Here is a 14,896-nt window from a genome sequence, read left to right as displayed (position 1 = left end):
CGGAGGCGGCTCCAGCCCCGGCCCCCTCCCCCCCCAGGTCAGGCCCCGGTCGGCACGCCGCGGGGAGATCCCTGCCCGGGCCCAATGCGCACATGCTTGGAAACCCGCGCGCACCGACCCCGCTCCCAGGGCCTCTGCCGGCGAGAGGGGGCGCGCGCGCGGGGCGGCGGCGCGCACGGCGCTCGGGGGCGCGCACGGCCACCGGGCACGCGGGCTAGGAGGAGGCGGCGGCGGCGGCGGCGGCGGCAGCGGCAGCTCGGCTCGCGGGCTGGGCTGGGCTGGGCTGGGCTGGGCTGGGCTGGGCTGGAGCTCCGGAGGCCAGACCGGCGGGTGGACGGGTACGGGACCCGGGGCGCGGGGAGCCCGAGGAGGGCGGCCATGCGGAGCGGCGGCGCGGGGGCTCGCGGCAGCAGGAGCAGCAGCGCGGGTGAGTACGGCCCCCCGCGTCCGTGTCCCCCCGTGGGGGCCGTGGCCGTGGCCGCCGACGGGGGGAGGGGAGGGAAAGAGAAGCGGGGGAGGGGGGGCCCTGGCCGGTCACTCCCCCCCTACCCCCGCCGCCTGTGCGCGCCCCCGGGCTCCAGCCCAGCCCCCCCCCCCCCCCCCGCCGCCTCCCCGCGTGTCCGCGCCGGCCCTGTGGCCGTGGCCGTGGCCAAGGCCCGGGCGGGGCCCGCGGGAGGCAAAGTCCTCGAGGCGCTCCCCCCCCTTCGGGGCCCGTGCGGGGGGGGGCAAGGGGCGCCCGGCCCCTCGGGGGGGGGGGGGCGTCTCTAGGAGTCTGTCTCCGCTCCCCCTCCCCCCGGCGCCCGCGCGCAGGAATGCCGCCCCTCCGGCTTTTCCAGCCCGGCCGACCCCGCCCCCTGCCCCGCCCCGCCGGCCTGGGCTACCTGAGGGGGGAGGGCACGGGGGGGTGTGGGGGGCTGGGGCGAGCGGGGGGAGGGAGGAGGGGCTGGGGCAGGGGCGGCCCCTCCCCCGGCCAGCCACGGAGGCTTCTTGAGCTGGGGTGGGCCTGGGACCGTGGGCAGAGCCGCACTGGAGCAGGGCGATGAGCGGAGGGCCTGCACCTGGGACCCGCGGGGAGCAGAGGACGTAGAAAGGAGCGCACTTGGCCCTGGATGGGGGTGGGGGTGGGCGCTGAGGCTGAAGCGGTGGGGGGGCGGGGGCCTGACTAGCAGGAGGAAGGGGCTGGAGCCTGGTTTGGACGGAGGTGGGTAAGGAGATGGGCTCACGGAGGGCTGCCCTCCCCGTCGGGGCTGGCGCTGGGTGGGCTGGGCTCGTCCCCAGGGGCTGTGGGAAGGCTCAGCTTCCTTCCTGCTCCATTGGCCTCAGAATCACAGGAGTCAGTCTGAACAGTGCCCGAAGTCACAGCCTTCCCAGGGAGGCTCGGGGCAAGCTGGCCTGTGCCTGAGCAGTAGACCCTCCAGACTGGGCCTTTACAGGAAGCCCTCGAGGGGTGGGGAGCTCACTACCAGCTGCGGCAGCCCCATCTACTTCGAGATCTCCCTTTGCAACCCTCCTGTCCCCGCTGTGGCCCTTGGTTCTGCCGTCTGGGGACCAGGAAGAACAAGTGTCCACCCTGTTCCACTTGAGAACCTTACTTGAAAGGCCTGGAGACAAGGTCTGCTGCAGGCTCTGAGCCTTCACGTCTCAGAGCCCTTCACCCTTCTTGACACTCTCCACCTTCTCAGGGTCCTTAGTGAACCAGGTTCCTGCAGCCTCAGCCTGGGGCCAAGGGCATTGCTCAAGTAGCCAGAGAACACAGGTATTTCTGGAGCTGTTGATTCTGAATGTTTGTCTCTGTTCTGAGAACCAGCCCCACTCCCCTAGGCTTGCAGTGGAGGGAAGGGTCAGTTTTATTCAGCCACACGTACCCCCCAGGACTAAATGGATACATGCTGCTGCTTCTTGTTGGCTCACAGTGGCCACTGAGACCCCCAAATCTTTTTCAGGTGAGCTGCTCTCCCTAGCCATGCGTCATCCCCTGCTTACTGCTTTTTTGTGTTTTGGTTTTTTTTTTAATCCAGGTACAGGACTTTCCATTTTTAGTAGATGTATACTCTTGTTGGTGTGGCCACAACATCTCCCAAAGCTGTTGCACACATTTTCATTCGGTGCTACTCTTGTCCATGTCTTTCTATCAGCCCCACAGGAGAAGCTGCCCCAGGACTGTGTGGAGTGGTGGGCAGAGGGCAGGTCCTGGAGTCACCAAGACCTGGCTGAAAATCCTTTCTCAGGCATTTTCTAGCTGTATGACCCTGGGCAAGTCACCTCCCCTCTCTGGGTCTCAGTGACCTCATCTGGCCTTGGTGGGCTCCAACGTCCTTTCTAATTCAGAATCTATGCTCCAATCCTTTTTTCTTGCCTCCGTTCCTGGTCCCTTTGGGGATCCTACTTTTTGATCCTAGAAGGTTACCCATCCCTCCTGTTGCTGTTTCAGTTGGGATACCTTCTGTGTCTCCATACGAGTCAGTATCAAACAGGAGTGGTCCCCAGACTGTCCCAGGAAGGCTCTGCTGGAGCTGTCCATCCATCTGACCAGCCCCTCCCCCCATGGGTACCATCATCTGCCTGTGTCTCTAAGCCTCATTTCTGCCATTTGCTCAACTTTCCGTAGCATCCTCCTGAGATTCCAGTGCGGTGACCTCATAAAAGGAAATAGTGTGGGTCAGTGGAGCCCGTGCTGGCTCTCGATGTCCCACCATGTCTCTTCTGTGCTCATGAAATTCCCATGGCTCCCTAGTACTGCCCCTAGGCTTGGCATTCTGAGCCAGGGCTCCTACCTCCCTTTCCCAAGTAATTTCTGGTGACTTCCTTGCCTCTGGCTGTGTCCTCCCAGCTCTCTCCCTCCTCCTTTCTGCCTGGTACTAGGGAAAGAGGCTGAATTGGACTCCGCCTCTGACACTTACTGGCTGCTGGGTGACCCTGGGCAAGTCAGCCCTGCTGAGTCTCACTGGCCTCATTTGCAAAATGAGACTAAAATCCCTGGCAGTCCTGCTTCCTCGGAGGCTCAGCAAGCCTTTCAGTGACAGTGGGGTTGACTGTGACAGCTCTGTCACCTTTAAGGGAAGCTTTCTCACCCTTTGGGGCCCAGCTCAGGCCCTCTCCTCCTTGAAGTCCCCTGGGCTTCAGCTGCTTCTGTCCTCTCCTCTATGCCAGCTTTCTTGTGGACCCCCCATTGGAGTCAAAGCTCCTTGAGCGCTGGGCAGGGATTGGGCTGCAGAGCACAGGGTCTGGAAGCCAGTTGGGGGCTATGCCCACATACTGCTGTGTGGGGTCTGAGGAGGGCAAGTGTGGCTGCCCAGTGGCCAGCCAGCCAGGAGGTGGGGTGGCTGTACCAGTGTGTCGGCCTGGCGACTAAGGGCTGGCCTGGACTGGGACTGAACCTGGGCTCTGGAGGGTGAGATGGGGAAGAACTGGGGGGGAGTCGAGTCATGGAGGCAGGAAGGAGCCCTGTGTGTGCTAGAGATGCCGGATGGACATTGGCCTGGCTGGGACGAGTGTTGGGTGTGTTGGGGAGGGAGGATCTTGGGTGCCTGTCTAAAACTTGATCCTGGGTCAGCTGGAGCCGTGAGCAGTGACTTTCAGGGAAGGTGAATTCGGCCTTTCTGAGGGAGAGGTCAGGAGGAGGAAGTGTACTCCTTGAGCTGTGAGAAAGCTCTGTCCTCAGTCAATGAGGACTAGCCTCTGTTCAGTCTTGTTTGTAAATTGTAGGCAGTGGGCCTGGGGCTGCTCAGGTGCTGACGTCCAGCAGAGGAGGACAGCTGCCCATGGAAAGAGCTTATGAGGGATGTGGGGGCAGTGGCCCCCCAAGGCTGTCACTTTGTCCAGTCTGCCTCTGGTCATCCATCGTGACGCTGTGCTGAGGGGTGAGGTGGGCATGCCTCAGCCTTGGGCAGAGCTGCCCAGATGGGCAGTTACACCCCTGCAGAGTGTGAGCTTGGATCACTTTTTGGCTGGCCAGCATTCCCTCCTCTGTGGTCCCTCTTGGTGCCCAGCGAGGGGAGCCACTGCCAGATTTGGATCTTCCTCCGCCCCCAGGATGGGAGGAGTATGGGCTTTGTGGCCTGGCATTCAGGGACCCCACATTCCAGGTCCTCCTCCTCCCAATCCTGAGCCACCCCAGCTCTCTAATTTGGGGTGGGAACCTCGGGCTTCCTTGATTACCAGAGGCCTGACTCCCCTGCCCCTTTCTGTCTCTGCAGGAATGAGCCAAGGACCCCCAGCTCCAGCCCAGGCCACTCAGGCATCTGTGCAGTAGAGGTGACAGATTGAGGACTCAGGTGAGTACAGCCAGCTGGGCTCTGGGCCCTGGCGGTGACAGATGCCCCTGTGGCATGGGGGGCTGTGGGGCCCAGGCCCCAGGCAGGGCGTGTGTCTGCTCTCTCCAGGTAGGGGGTAGCTAGTGAAGTTTATTGAGTAGGAGAGTGATGTGCGCTCTGGGCAGTCGCTCTCGTGGCTGAGTGGAAGGAGCCGCTGGTGGACCGTAGTCCAGGGAGAGGTGATGAGGGTCTGCGCCCACTTGGTGGCCGTACAAGTGGAAAGAAGAGGCTGTTGTCAGGCAGCGAGCATTTATTAAGTGCTTGCTGTGTGCTCGGCTTTGTGTTGAGTGCTAGGGAAGCAAACATAAGCAGAAAGACAACTCTTACCCTCAAAGAGCTTACGTTCTAATGGTGGAAAGCAATAGTGGGTGTCCTGAAAATGAGGGAGGGACAGAGGAGGGGCTAGGGCTTGGGGCCTAATTCTGAGCAGGAGAGAAGGGGGTATGGACACGTGCAGGGCCGTGTCGTGGGCACAGGATGGTGGAGGGAGCAGGGAGGAGGCACAGGTGACTGGGAGGTCTGAGGGTATCAGATGAGGAAACTGAGGTCTAGAGAGGGACAATAATCTACCACAGGTCACGTGGGGAAGGGAAGAGGAAAAGAATGAGTGTTTCTGTGGCATCTGCCATGTGCCAGGCACTGGGCCAAGCCTTTTACAAATATCATTTGGTCCTCACAACAACCCCAGGAGGAAGGTGTTATTATAATTTCCATTTTACAGTTGAGAAAACTGAGGCAAACAGAGGTTCACTGATTTGCCCAGGGTCACATAGCTAGTAAGTGTTTGAGGCTAGATTTGAGCTCAGGTCTTCCTAACTCCAGCACCAGTGCTCTTTCCACTGTGTGGTACAGCTGAGGTGAGAGTGGCAAAGCTGCATTTCGAACCCAGGCCTCTCGCTGCAGACTTGGTGCTCTTGCAGAGGGGCAGGAGACCTCTAGTGAGGGGCACATGTGTAGAAGCTCAGGGTTGGAAGGGACCCCAGAGGCAGAGTTCAAACCCCACCTACCTAAGAAATCCCTTCGTCAGTACCCCAGCCTCGGCTTGACGACCTCCAGACTCGCCCCCTCCCAAAGCAGCCCAGGGTATTTTGGGCCCGCCGTCGTTTTCCTGACTTCAGTCTCTGTTTGTCTCATGAGGGCTCTGCCCACCACTGGGGCCAGTCGGAAAAGGACACCGCCTTCTTTCCTCAGGTCTTCCACAACACCAACCCATCACCTTCTCAGCCGAGCCCCTCGCTGCCTCCCCTGCTGGGAAGGCTCTTCACCATGCACCCCCTTTTTTCTCCATTTAACTCCTGCCCCTGGAATCGTCCCCTCCTTTGCTCTCATCTTGGAGGAGGATCTGGAGGCAGCCTCTGCCCCGAGCTCTTGACCCTGTCCTGCCGCAGTCACCCCCTCTGCCTAGTCCCTCCTTCCCTGGTGCCTTCCACCAACCCAGGTCTTCTCCCCAGGCTGGACAAACCCTTCCTGGACCTTGCCGTCCCCCTAGCTGCTGGCCGGCCGTCTTTGGCCGCCACGCTCAGGAAAGCCGTGTCTGTGCCCCTTCATCACGTCTCCAGCCCTCCACGTGGGACTGCTGAGCCTGGCTCTCATCTCTCCTCCCTGGGCTGCCAGCTGTCTCTTGCTTTTTCAAGTTTTACTGCTACCTTTTGTCTGGGTGGCTCATAGACCGAGGGCTGTCCCTGCCTTAAACCCAAGCCTTCCCTAGTGCTGAAGACTTATTTTAAAAGCTTGTGTTTTTTGTTGTTTTACTTTTTTTTGTTTTCCTTGTTTTTTTGGTTTTTTTGGTTTTTTTGGGTTTTTTTTTTTGTGAGGCAGTTGGAGTTAAGTGACTTGCCCAGGGTCACACAGGTAGTACGTGTCAAGCGTCTGCGTTCAGATTTGAACTCAGGTCCTCCTGACTCCAAGACTGGAGCTCTATCCATTGCACCACCTAGCTGCCCCAAATGCATTTGTTTTTGACGGCAGTGTATGCAACTCGGCACCCCCCCCCCCAAAGTCTCCCATGTCTCTAGGAAGAAGCCTGGTTGTTCTAATTACACACCCCAATCATCAGTTAAGTGGGTGGCCTTTTGTCTCTCCTCCTGCCTCTAACAACCCCTCCTGCCCTGTCCCTCCATCTTGCTCTCTTGGGCTCCCTCCTCCCCAAGTGACCACTCCTTCTCAGTTGCCTTCACTGGTTCATCGGATGGGGCCCTACCCCAGGTGTCCGCAAGGCCTGTCCCTGGGCCGTCTCCTCTTCCTCCTCCACACTCCTCCCTCCTCAGCTTGGCCACGTTCTGCTGACATCCCTCTGCAGAGAAGATTCCCAGGGCTGCCCATCTTAGCAGTCCGAGAGTTTTCAGGTCAGAAGGCATATGGCAGCATTGAGGCCAGCCCCAGGCTGGAAGCCTCTCTCCAATCTCCTCAACCAGTGGACATCTGGCCTCTATTTGGGGACCTCCAAGGACAGGGAGCTCATCACCTCCCAGGGCAGCCCAGACCACACTGGGACAGTCACAGGGAGGGGAGTTTTCCTGACATCCAGTTGAATTGGCCTTTCTGGGACTTGTGACTTCCCCCATTGCTCCTGGTTCTGCCTTTGAGGGGCCGAGCAGAACAAAGCTAATCCCTCCTCCCCTGCGTTCACTTGAAGGCAGCTGTTGAGCCTTCCTGAGCCTTCTCTGCTCCCAGCTAAAGGAGCCCAGCTCCTTCAGCTGATACTTGGATGTCATGCCAGGCCAGGCCTCCCCCTCTGAGTGCTGTCCAGCTCACCAAGGCCCTGCCTAAATGGTGGTTCCCAGGCCTGAGCACTGCCCTGCAGGTGAGGCCTGTCCGGGGCAGAGGACAGAGGCACGCTCCCCTCTCCTGGAAGCCAGCTGAACCACCCAGATTCCTGTCTGCTTGCTTGACCGCCCCATCCCACTGATGACTCCCTGAGCTTGTGGTCCTCTCAGACCCCAGAGAGTTTTCAGGCGCACCGTTGCTTAGCTAGACCTCTCCCCCATTCCCCATAGTTGTGCATTGATTCCTTGAACTCAGGCCTTAGACTTTACACTTGACCTTATTAAGTTCTATCTCCTTCGATCCAGTCCAGCATTCCAGCTGGCACTATATCAGCTCCCCAGCTTTGTGCTGGCTGTGAATTGGTGAGCCTGCCGTCGACACCATTATCCAAGTCACTGAGAAGAGTGTGAAACAGTAGAGGCCCCACCCAGGTCCTTGGGGTCCTCCGCCACAGACCTCTCCCCAAGCTGACGTCGTTCAGTTCACGGGCCGTTCTTTAGAGAGGGGCCGTTCGACTTGGTCCCGATCCACCTGATTTTGCTGTTGTGGCTGACTTCGTGGGTCACTGAAATCGAGACAGACAGTACCCCCAGCCTTCCCTCCCCTCCTGACCCAGGGATCCTCGGTCATAGAGGGAAATGAGGCTGGTCCAGCATGACCTGTTGGATGAAGCCTGGCAGATTCTCTGTGGTCACCGCTTCCTTTTCTAGACAGTCATTGGCCAGCCCTTTATGCTCTGTTCTGGAATTTTCCCAGGAATCAGAGTTGAGAACACTGACGTCTTATTTTCAGATTCAGGTCAGCTTTTGCTCTTCTCCAGGCCTATGGGGCCTCTCTTGTCCTCATCAGCCCTGATCTTTCTGAGGTCCCCGACAGAGGTCCAGTGGGATATCCCATTAGCCAGTTGTTGTTTTTTTCTGGGTCCAGAGATATAGCTTGAATTCCTAGGGTCCTGCTTGGGGATTTGGGCTCAGATCAAAAGAAAAGATTGCTTCTGCATATCTGGGGGGATGGGGGGATGGGTTCTTGGCTTTGACTGGGGCTGCCTCAGATAGAGCCCCGGCTGATGGAAACAGCTGAGGAAGTAGATGCTTCTCCCTATCCCCGTACACCCTGGCTGGGCAACCTGGGGTCGGCTTCTGAGCCCCAGGCTCCCTCAAGCCCAGATCCAGGCTCACACTGGTGCTCTTTTAGCCTTGTCCATGTGGCAGATTAGAAACGTACCATTCTGCTGAGTTCTGCTGCCCCCAGATCAGAACCCTGACCCTGAATAAAGGAGTGAGTGGTGGGGGATTGAGTGCAGCCCCTAGGCAGTGTGCATGTAGGGGGCAGGGCAGTAGGCCTGGGCTGTGCTCAGGGACTTGCCTGCAGGGAGCTTCCCGTCAGACCTGAAAAAATCAAATGAGTAGGAGATATGCAATGTGGCATAGGGCTGCTTTGGGGCAGGGTGGCTGGAAAGGGATCACAAGCCTGTGGTTTAGGGTCTGGAAGTCTGGGTCTGGCGGTGGGAGAGTGAGGAGTAGGGTGAGGGCCACACTCACCAGTGCCAAAGGCTGCCCTGATGATGCTGGAGGATGTGAAGTCCAAGACTGGATCTTAGCTGATCAGGAATTCCAGCCCCATCCAGTTGCTCCTTGAAGATGTCAGTGAGGGGAGGAGGAGGAGAAAGGAAGGGCTGGTGGGTGGGAGCCCGAGGAAAGTAGAGTGCAGGGGGTCGCGGGAATAGCTCATGTTCTAGGGAGAGTGGGGGGGACGCAGATGAGAAGGGAAGCGCCTGAGCAGGGGAGAGAAGAGGGAGCCAGCGCCTGGGGGCCGTGGGGTGGGCTGGCCCCATCGGGAGGAGCGGGCTGTGGTGCTGAGACAGATGTGGGAGGAGGGACTGAAGGGAAATGGAAAGGAGGGTTTCGTGGGTGTCTCCAGGGCCATGATCTGGGTCCCTCCCCTACTCGATGACCTCACCGGCTCCCAGGGGTTTAACTGTCATCTCCAAACAGTTGATTCTCTGATCTGTTTATCCGGCCCTAACCTCTCTCTTGACCTCCAGTCCCAAATCATAGCTGCCTTTTGGATATCTGGAATTGGACGTTTCATAAACATCTGAATCTTAACATGTCCAAAGTTGACCTCGTCATCCCTTTCCCCAGTCCCCTCGTATCTCAACTTCCCTGTCATTTGGAGGGCTCCGCCACCCTCTCACTCCTCCTGGTTCCAAATCTTTGTGTCCTCCCTGGCCTCCTTCCTCCCTCACCCCTCCACATGCAGGCCTGCTAAGTCCTGCTGATTTGCCCGCGCCCAAGCCCAGGTCCCTTACCTCTCACCTTGACTCCTCATCCGAGACCCTGCTTCCACCAACACCCACCTCACTGTGTCACTCCTGTGCTACAGGAGCTTCACTGGCTACCTCTTACTGCCGACGCAGACTCTGATTTTGTGCAGTGAAAGCCCTTCCCAGACCGATTTCCTAGTTCTTGCTCACATACTTTGTGCCCCACACCCCCAGTGGCTGACTTGCTGCTCCTTGTACGTGACATTCCCTTCGAATAGTAAGCATTTATTAAGCACCTACTATGTGCCAGGCCCTGTGCTAAGCTATGGGGATACCAAATGAGGCCAAAGACAGTCCCTGCCCTCAATGAGCTTACAATCTAACGGGGAAAAAACAAGCAAACAAGTACGGACAGACAGACAAGCTCTACACGGGGAAAAATGGGGGGAAATGGATAGAGAAAAGGCATTGGAAGTAAGAGGCTTCTGAGAGAAGGTGGGTTCCTAGTAGGGACTGAAAGGAAGCCAGAGGTCCCACCAGGCAGAGCAGAGGAGGGAGAGCATTCTGGGCAGGGGCACAGCCAGAGGGAATGCCTGGGGTCGAGAGGCCGAGTCACTGGATGGAGGAGGCCATGGTGCTCCATGGGGAGCAGGGGCCAGCTCAGGAAGGACTTTGAAGGCCAGGGAATTTTATGTTTGATCCGGGAGGCGACAGGGAGACCCTGGAGTTTATTGAGGAGAGGGATGACGTGGTCGGACCTGAGCTTTAGGAAGATCACTGGTGGCTGAGCGGGGTGGGAGAGACTGAGGCAGGCAGACCCCCACCCCCGTCAACAGCTACTGCGGTGTGGTGATGAGGGTCTGCAGGGGGTGGGGGCACGTTGGAGGGATGGGCAGAGGTGAAATGGACCTGGGGAGGGGCCTCGTGAGGCTGCTGCCCTCAGGACCCGGGAGGATCCAGAGGGACGTTAAGCTCTGCTCTGGCCACGCTTGCAGGCCATCCAGGTGTGCCAGATGGAAGGTGAGTGGAGGTCGGGGCAGGAGGGTAGATCCGAGGAGCGCTCCGGGGTGCCGTCTCTTCCCTTCTGCCCTCCCAGACCCCCTCGTGTTGGTCAGGACTCCGCTCAGCACCACATGTGTCGCTGTGGAGTGGAAGCTCCTTGAGGCCAGGGCTCTTCTGTTCTTGCCTTTGTGGCCTTGTGCACAGAGCCTGGCACTCACTAACTGCTGAAGAGTTTTTTAAGAAGGGAGTTGAACTGAACTGGGGTGTGGCAAGAAGAAAGGTCTCACTTGGGTTCCCCCCACGGGGCACAAGCAGGCAGCACATAGAGGGTCAGCTGAGATGGGGGCTGGCAGCCCACCGCCTACTCGTGGGTCCAGCCAGGCCAAGCTGCTGGGCTTGGCTCCAGAGAACAGAACAGGGCAGGTGGTGTAAAAGGGAGGTCAGCCGAGGTCAGCTTCTTAGTTAGAAAAGAGCTGTCTAAAAATAAAATAAAAAACAAAAAAAAAAAAGAAAAAGAAATTAAAAAAAAAAAAAGCTGCCTTGGCAGGTAGTGACCTCCCTGTCAGAACGGCGTTAGCAGAGGCCCCACAGCCATTTGTTAGATTGATTTCCACAGGCTAGGCCAGCTGCTCTGGGCTCCTAGGAGGCTTTGGCCCTGAGCCACCCCTGGACTTGAGTTTGTTTTGGGGGGTGGCCCTAGGGGGTCTAGCCATTGTAGTTTGGGGCTTTCAGAGGTCAAGAGTTCCAGCGTTCCTGCAGTGAACTGGAGGTTGAGTTATTGGCGGGGGAGGGTTACTGCTAATTTAATGAGGGAGAAGAGCCAAGCTTAGGATAGGATTCCCCCCTTCCCCCACTTCCTGCCAGTGAAGCTGCCTCCCCCAGTCTTGTCCAGGGCCTGACAGCTCCGTGTTCTTGGGATAATGACACAGTGGCTTTGCTGAGAGCAGAAAATTTGCTGGTTTTTTTCCCCGCGTGAGCAGTGAGCCCTGCACGTCTTCTCTGCGTGCCCCCCCCCCCCCAGCTTCCTGCTCCAGCAGGAGAAAGGACTTCATTAAAATACCAGAGGAGAGAAAGGGCACGTCCGTCATCGTGAGTCCGCGCTGGGCTCCAGCTCCATAATTCTGGTAATGAAAGGACATGAGGCACGTCCGAGGCTCCTGGGCCCTTAGCTCTGGCCCCTGCCAGTCCCCGTAAGGGAGGAGGCCAGCAGCTCCTGGGTCCCTTCCTCCAGAGCCTCCAAGGCTGGGGGCAAGGACAGGACGGGGGCAGGAGTGTGGCATCGTCTCCCTGGCAAAGGCTGAGAGGGGCTCCTTGGAGGGGTGGGGACAACACTCCTGGCACCCAGCACCTTCTCCCTTCCTTCCCACCCACCGCTGTAGCTCGCCTGGGGCAGAGGGCAAAGCTCCTGGGTTCAAGTCCTGCCTCTGATAGCTGTAAGATGACAGGCAAGTCTGTTCCCCTTGCTGGGTCTGTAAAAGGAGAACCCAATGGCCTTCATGGTCCTTAGATCTGTGATCTGATAGACCTGGTGTTGGACAGTGGCTGTCTGTGTGACTCTAGGAGAGTCACTTCCCCTCTGAGCCTGTTTGCAAATAAACACCCTCCATGGTTCCTTCCAGCTCTCAGTCTGTGCTGTCATCTTCCGCACTGTGACTTTGCAGGTCATCAGCTTTCTCTGCTCTACCCCCTGCTCCTCAGACACCCCCGGGGCAGTCACAGACATGAGGTCACCACCCGGGTCCAGAAGTCTGACCGTAGCCTCTTGTCCTTCCATCCCACTCTTTCCTAAACCTGTTCCCCACCTTCATCCTATTCCATAGTCCTCAGCTTGTAGACCCGTTAGCATCCTTTCTTGGGGCACTCAGGCCATCCCAGACCTTAGCCCTGGGTTACCCCTGCCCCCCATCTACCCTCTCTGTGCCCTGTCTTGTGATGTTGAGAAGGCTGGAAGAAGCCACACCAGCTTGCTTACTGGGCCAAAGACAAAGCTTCAGCTCAGTGAGCATTTTTGAAAGTCCTACTGTGTGGCTGGGTGTGGAGGGTGCCAGTACAGAAAAGGAACTATTGCTTTCCCTCTGAGGGCTGGCAGTCTACGGGGTGGGGAGGGGGGAAGTGGAAAGAAACTAGGTCACTTCAAGTTTGAGGAGCGGTCAAATCTGATAATTTGGGGGGTCAGCAAAGTAGGTGGCCAAGGAGCTGGAAAATGAGGCAGGTGAGCACTTCAGCAGTGGAGGATAGGAAATGAAGGGCCATGTGGAAGGGGCCAGGCTGGGAGGGCTTTGGGGGTCCCTGGGACCTGCAGGAGGGGCAGTCACAGCAGACTTGAAGATTGCTTTGGGCTGTGGGGAGGAGGGACAGGAAGGCCGGAGGCCATGGCAGTGAGCTTGAGAGGGAGAGCCTGCATCAAAGTGGAAGCAGGGGCCCATCTGGGTCCTTCCAGTGCTCCAGCTCTGTCCTGATCACCCGGGGGGGGGCGGTCTGCCAAGCCCCTCCGCAATCCTCGTAGATGCTTCAGTAAGTGATGGTCTCAGAGAGTCACTCCAGGCACTGAGGAGTGCACAGCCAGGACAGGTCAGGGGCCCGGGCTTCCTGACCCTGAGGCCATCTTTCTAGCCTCTAGGCCATACTGCCTCTTGCTTGACAGTCGTAGGTGCCTGATGAATGGTGAGTTGAATTGAACCAGATCCTCTTCTCATGACTCCCTCCTCCCCCTCAGCCCCATGACATCATCCCGCACTCCCTCTTCTCCCCACACTGCCCTGTCTTCGATGAAGAGGCGGCAGGCCTTGGTATTTCACCCTTGATGGCATCCCTTCCTATCTTCTTTGGCAGATTGCCATCTCCGCCTCAGTCATCCCTCTCCCCCTCTTATCTTCAGTCTCTGCCTGTCTGCTGGCTGCTTCTCTCCTGGCTGCAGGGAAGCCCGTGTCTGTCCCCTCCTCAGGACCGTCTGGATATCTCCCCTCCTTGCCATCTGACTTCTAGCCTCGTGACTCGACTGAGACTGTCTTCTCCAACCTTGCCGATGATCTCACTTCTTAAAAAGTAGATTGTTGGGGCAGCTAGGTGGTGCAGTGAATAGAGCATAGCCTTAGATTCAGGAGGACCCGAGTTCAAATCCAGCCTCACACATAACACTAGCTGTGTGGCTGTGTGACCCTGGGCAAGTCACTTAACCCCATTGCCTAGCTTAAAAAAGTTAAAAAAAAAAAGTAGATTGTTAATGATATCATTTGGTTTTGAGTTTCCCCCATATCCCACTCCTTTGGGGCCGGGCTTGGTCTTTATCTTTTCGCCACATTTCGGTGGCTTTCCATTTCCATCGTGAGAGCCCTTTGCAGATTGCTTTCTGGGTTCTGCTTCCTTCCCTCTGCACCGGTTCAAGTGAGTCTTCGCATTCTTCTTGTATTCATCAAGTTCCTTGTTCAGACAGTACAGTGAGATTCCATTTCACTCAAGTACCTTGGCGTGTTCTGCCATTCCCCAGTCTGTGGGCATCTGTTTGTTTTCCAGTTCTTTGCTATTACAAGAAAAGTGCTGAGTACTTTAGGGTTCATGGAACCTTTCTTTTTGTCAGTGACCACTACAGAGTCTATGCACAGAAGTGGAATCTTAGATTCAAAGGGTATAGACTTCTTAGGCAGTTGCTTTGCACGATTCCAAATTGTTTTCCAGGACAGCTGAACTAATTCCCAGCTCCACCAACAATGTATTAGTGTACCTGTCTTTTCACAACCCCTCCAACACTGACTATACCCATCTTTTGTCATTTTTGCCAATTTGCAGGGTTTGAGGTAAAACTGCACAGTTGTTTGATTTGTATTTCTCTGATCATGAGTGATTTGGAGCATTCTTTTGTGTGCTTGTGAATAGTTTGTGATTCTTTAGAGAATCATTTGTATCTATCCTTTGGCCACTGTCTATTGAGGAATGACTTTGGGTTCTATGTATTTTGGATATCAGGCCCTGATGAGAGATATTTGATAAAAAGATTTTTTCCCTAACCAAGGGCTTCCCTAGATATGTTAATTTTGTTTGTGGAAAAGTTTTTCAACTTCAAGTAATCAAAACTATCTATATTATCTTTTGTATCAATGATATCTTAAATTGCCAGATCGAATGGCCTTTTCTTAATCCTAATGTTTTTTTTTATTTCTCTGAAGCCTTTGACACTGTTGATTTTTTAAAAATATTACGTCTTTATTTTCCCTGATCTCTAACTGAAATTCAGCATTTCCTTCAGTTGTTTAACAATGTGATTCTGAGAAGGGCTCCACAGGCTTCAGCAGACCACCTGCCAGGGTGGTTCAGAATGCAGGCAAGGTTAAGAATCTTTGTCCTGGGTTCAGGATCTCCTCAGCGCCCATGGGTTCATCGTCTTTATGCGAAGGATCTGTGGGTGTCCTGTAGGCATCCTGAACTCAGCCAGGTCACAACTGAACTCCTTCTTTTCCCCCAAAGCCTTTTCTTTCTTCCTGACTTCTTTGTTCCTATCAAGGGAGACACACACACACACACACACACACACACACACACACACACACACACA

General features: G+C 56.6%; 1 protein-coding gene across 5 annotated transcripts in view; it reads left to right on the top strand.

The window, feature by feature from the left end:
* Nucleotides 1-364: 364 nt before the first annotated feature.
* PTPRF (protein tyrosine phosphatase, receptor type F) overlaps nt 365-14,896 on the top strand; it is a 102,014-nt gene continuing 87,482 nt past the window's right edge. For 2 of the 5 annotated variants that reach the window (XM_027838101.1, XM_027838099.1), the window contains exons 1-2: nt 1,281-1,943; nt 4,197-4,274. The gene's annotated coding sequence lies outside the window, so the exon portion shown is untranslated. Of the gene's footprint in view, nt 428-1,280; nt 1,944-4,196; nt 4,275-14,896 lie in introns of those variants that run through there. The other 3 variants (XM_027838103.1, XM_027838102.1, XM_027838100.1) reach the window with 2 other exon arrangements.

Source organism: Vombatus ursinus, unplaced genomic scaffold, assembly GCF_900497805.2.
Source record: "Vombatus ursinus unplaced genomic scaffold, bare-nosed wombat genome assembly UNPS02014825.1, whole genome shotgun sequence".
NCBI lineage: Eukaryota > Metazoa > Chordata > Mammalia > Diprotodontia > Vombatidae > Vombatus > Vombatus ursinus.
The sequence above is the reverse complement of the archived record's forward strand: the minus strand, read 5'-3'. Positions and strand labels throughout refer to the sequence as shown.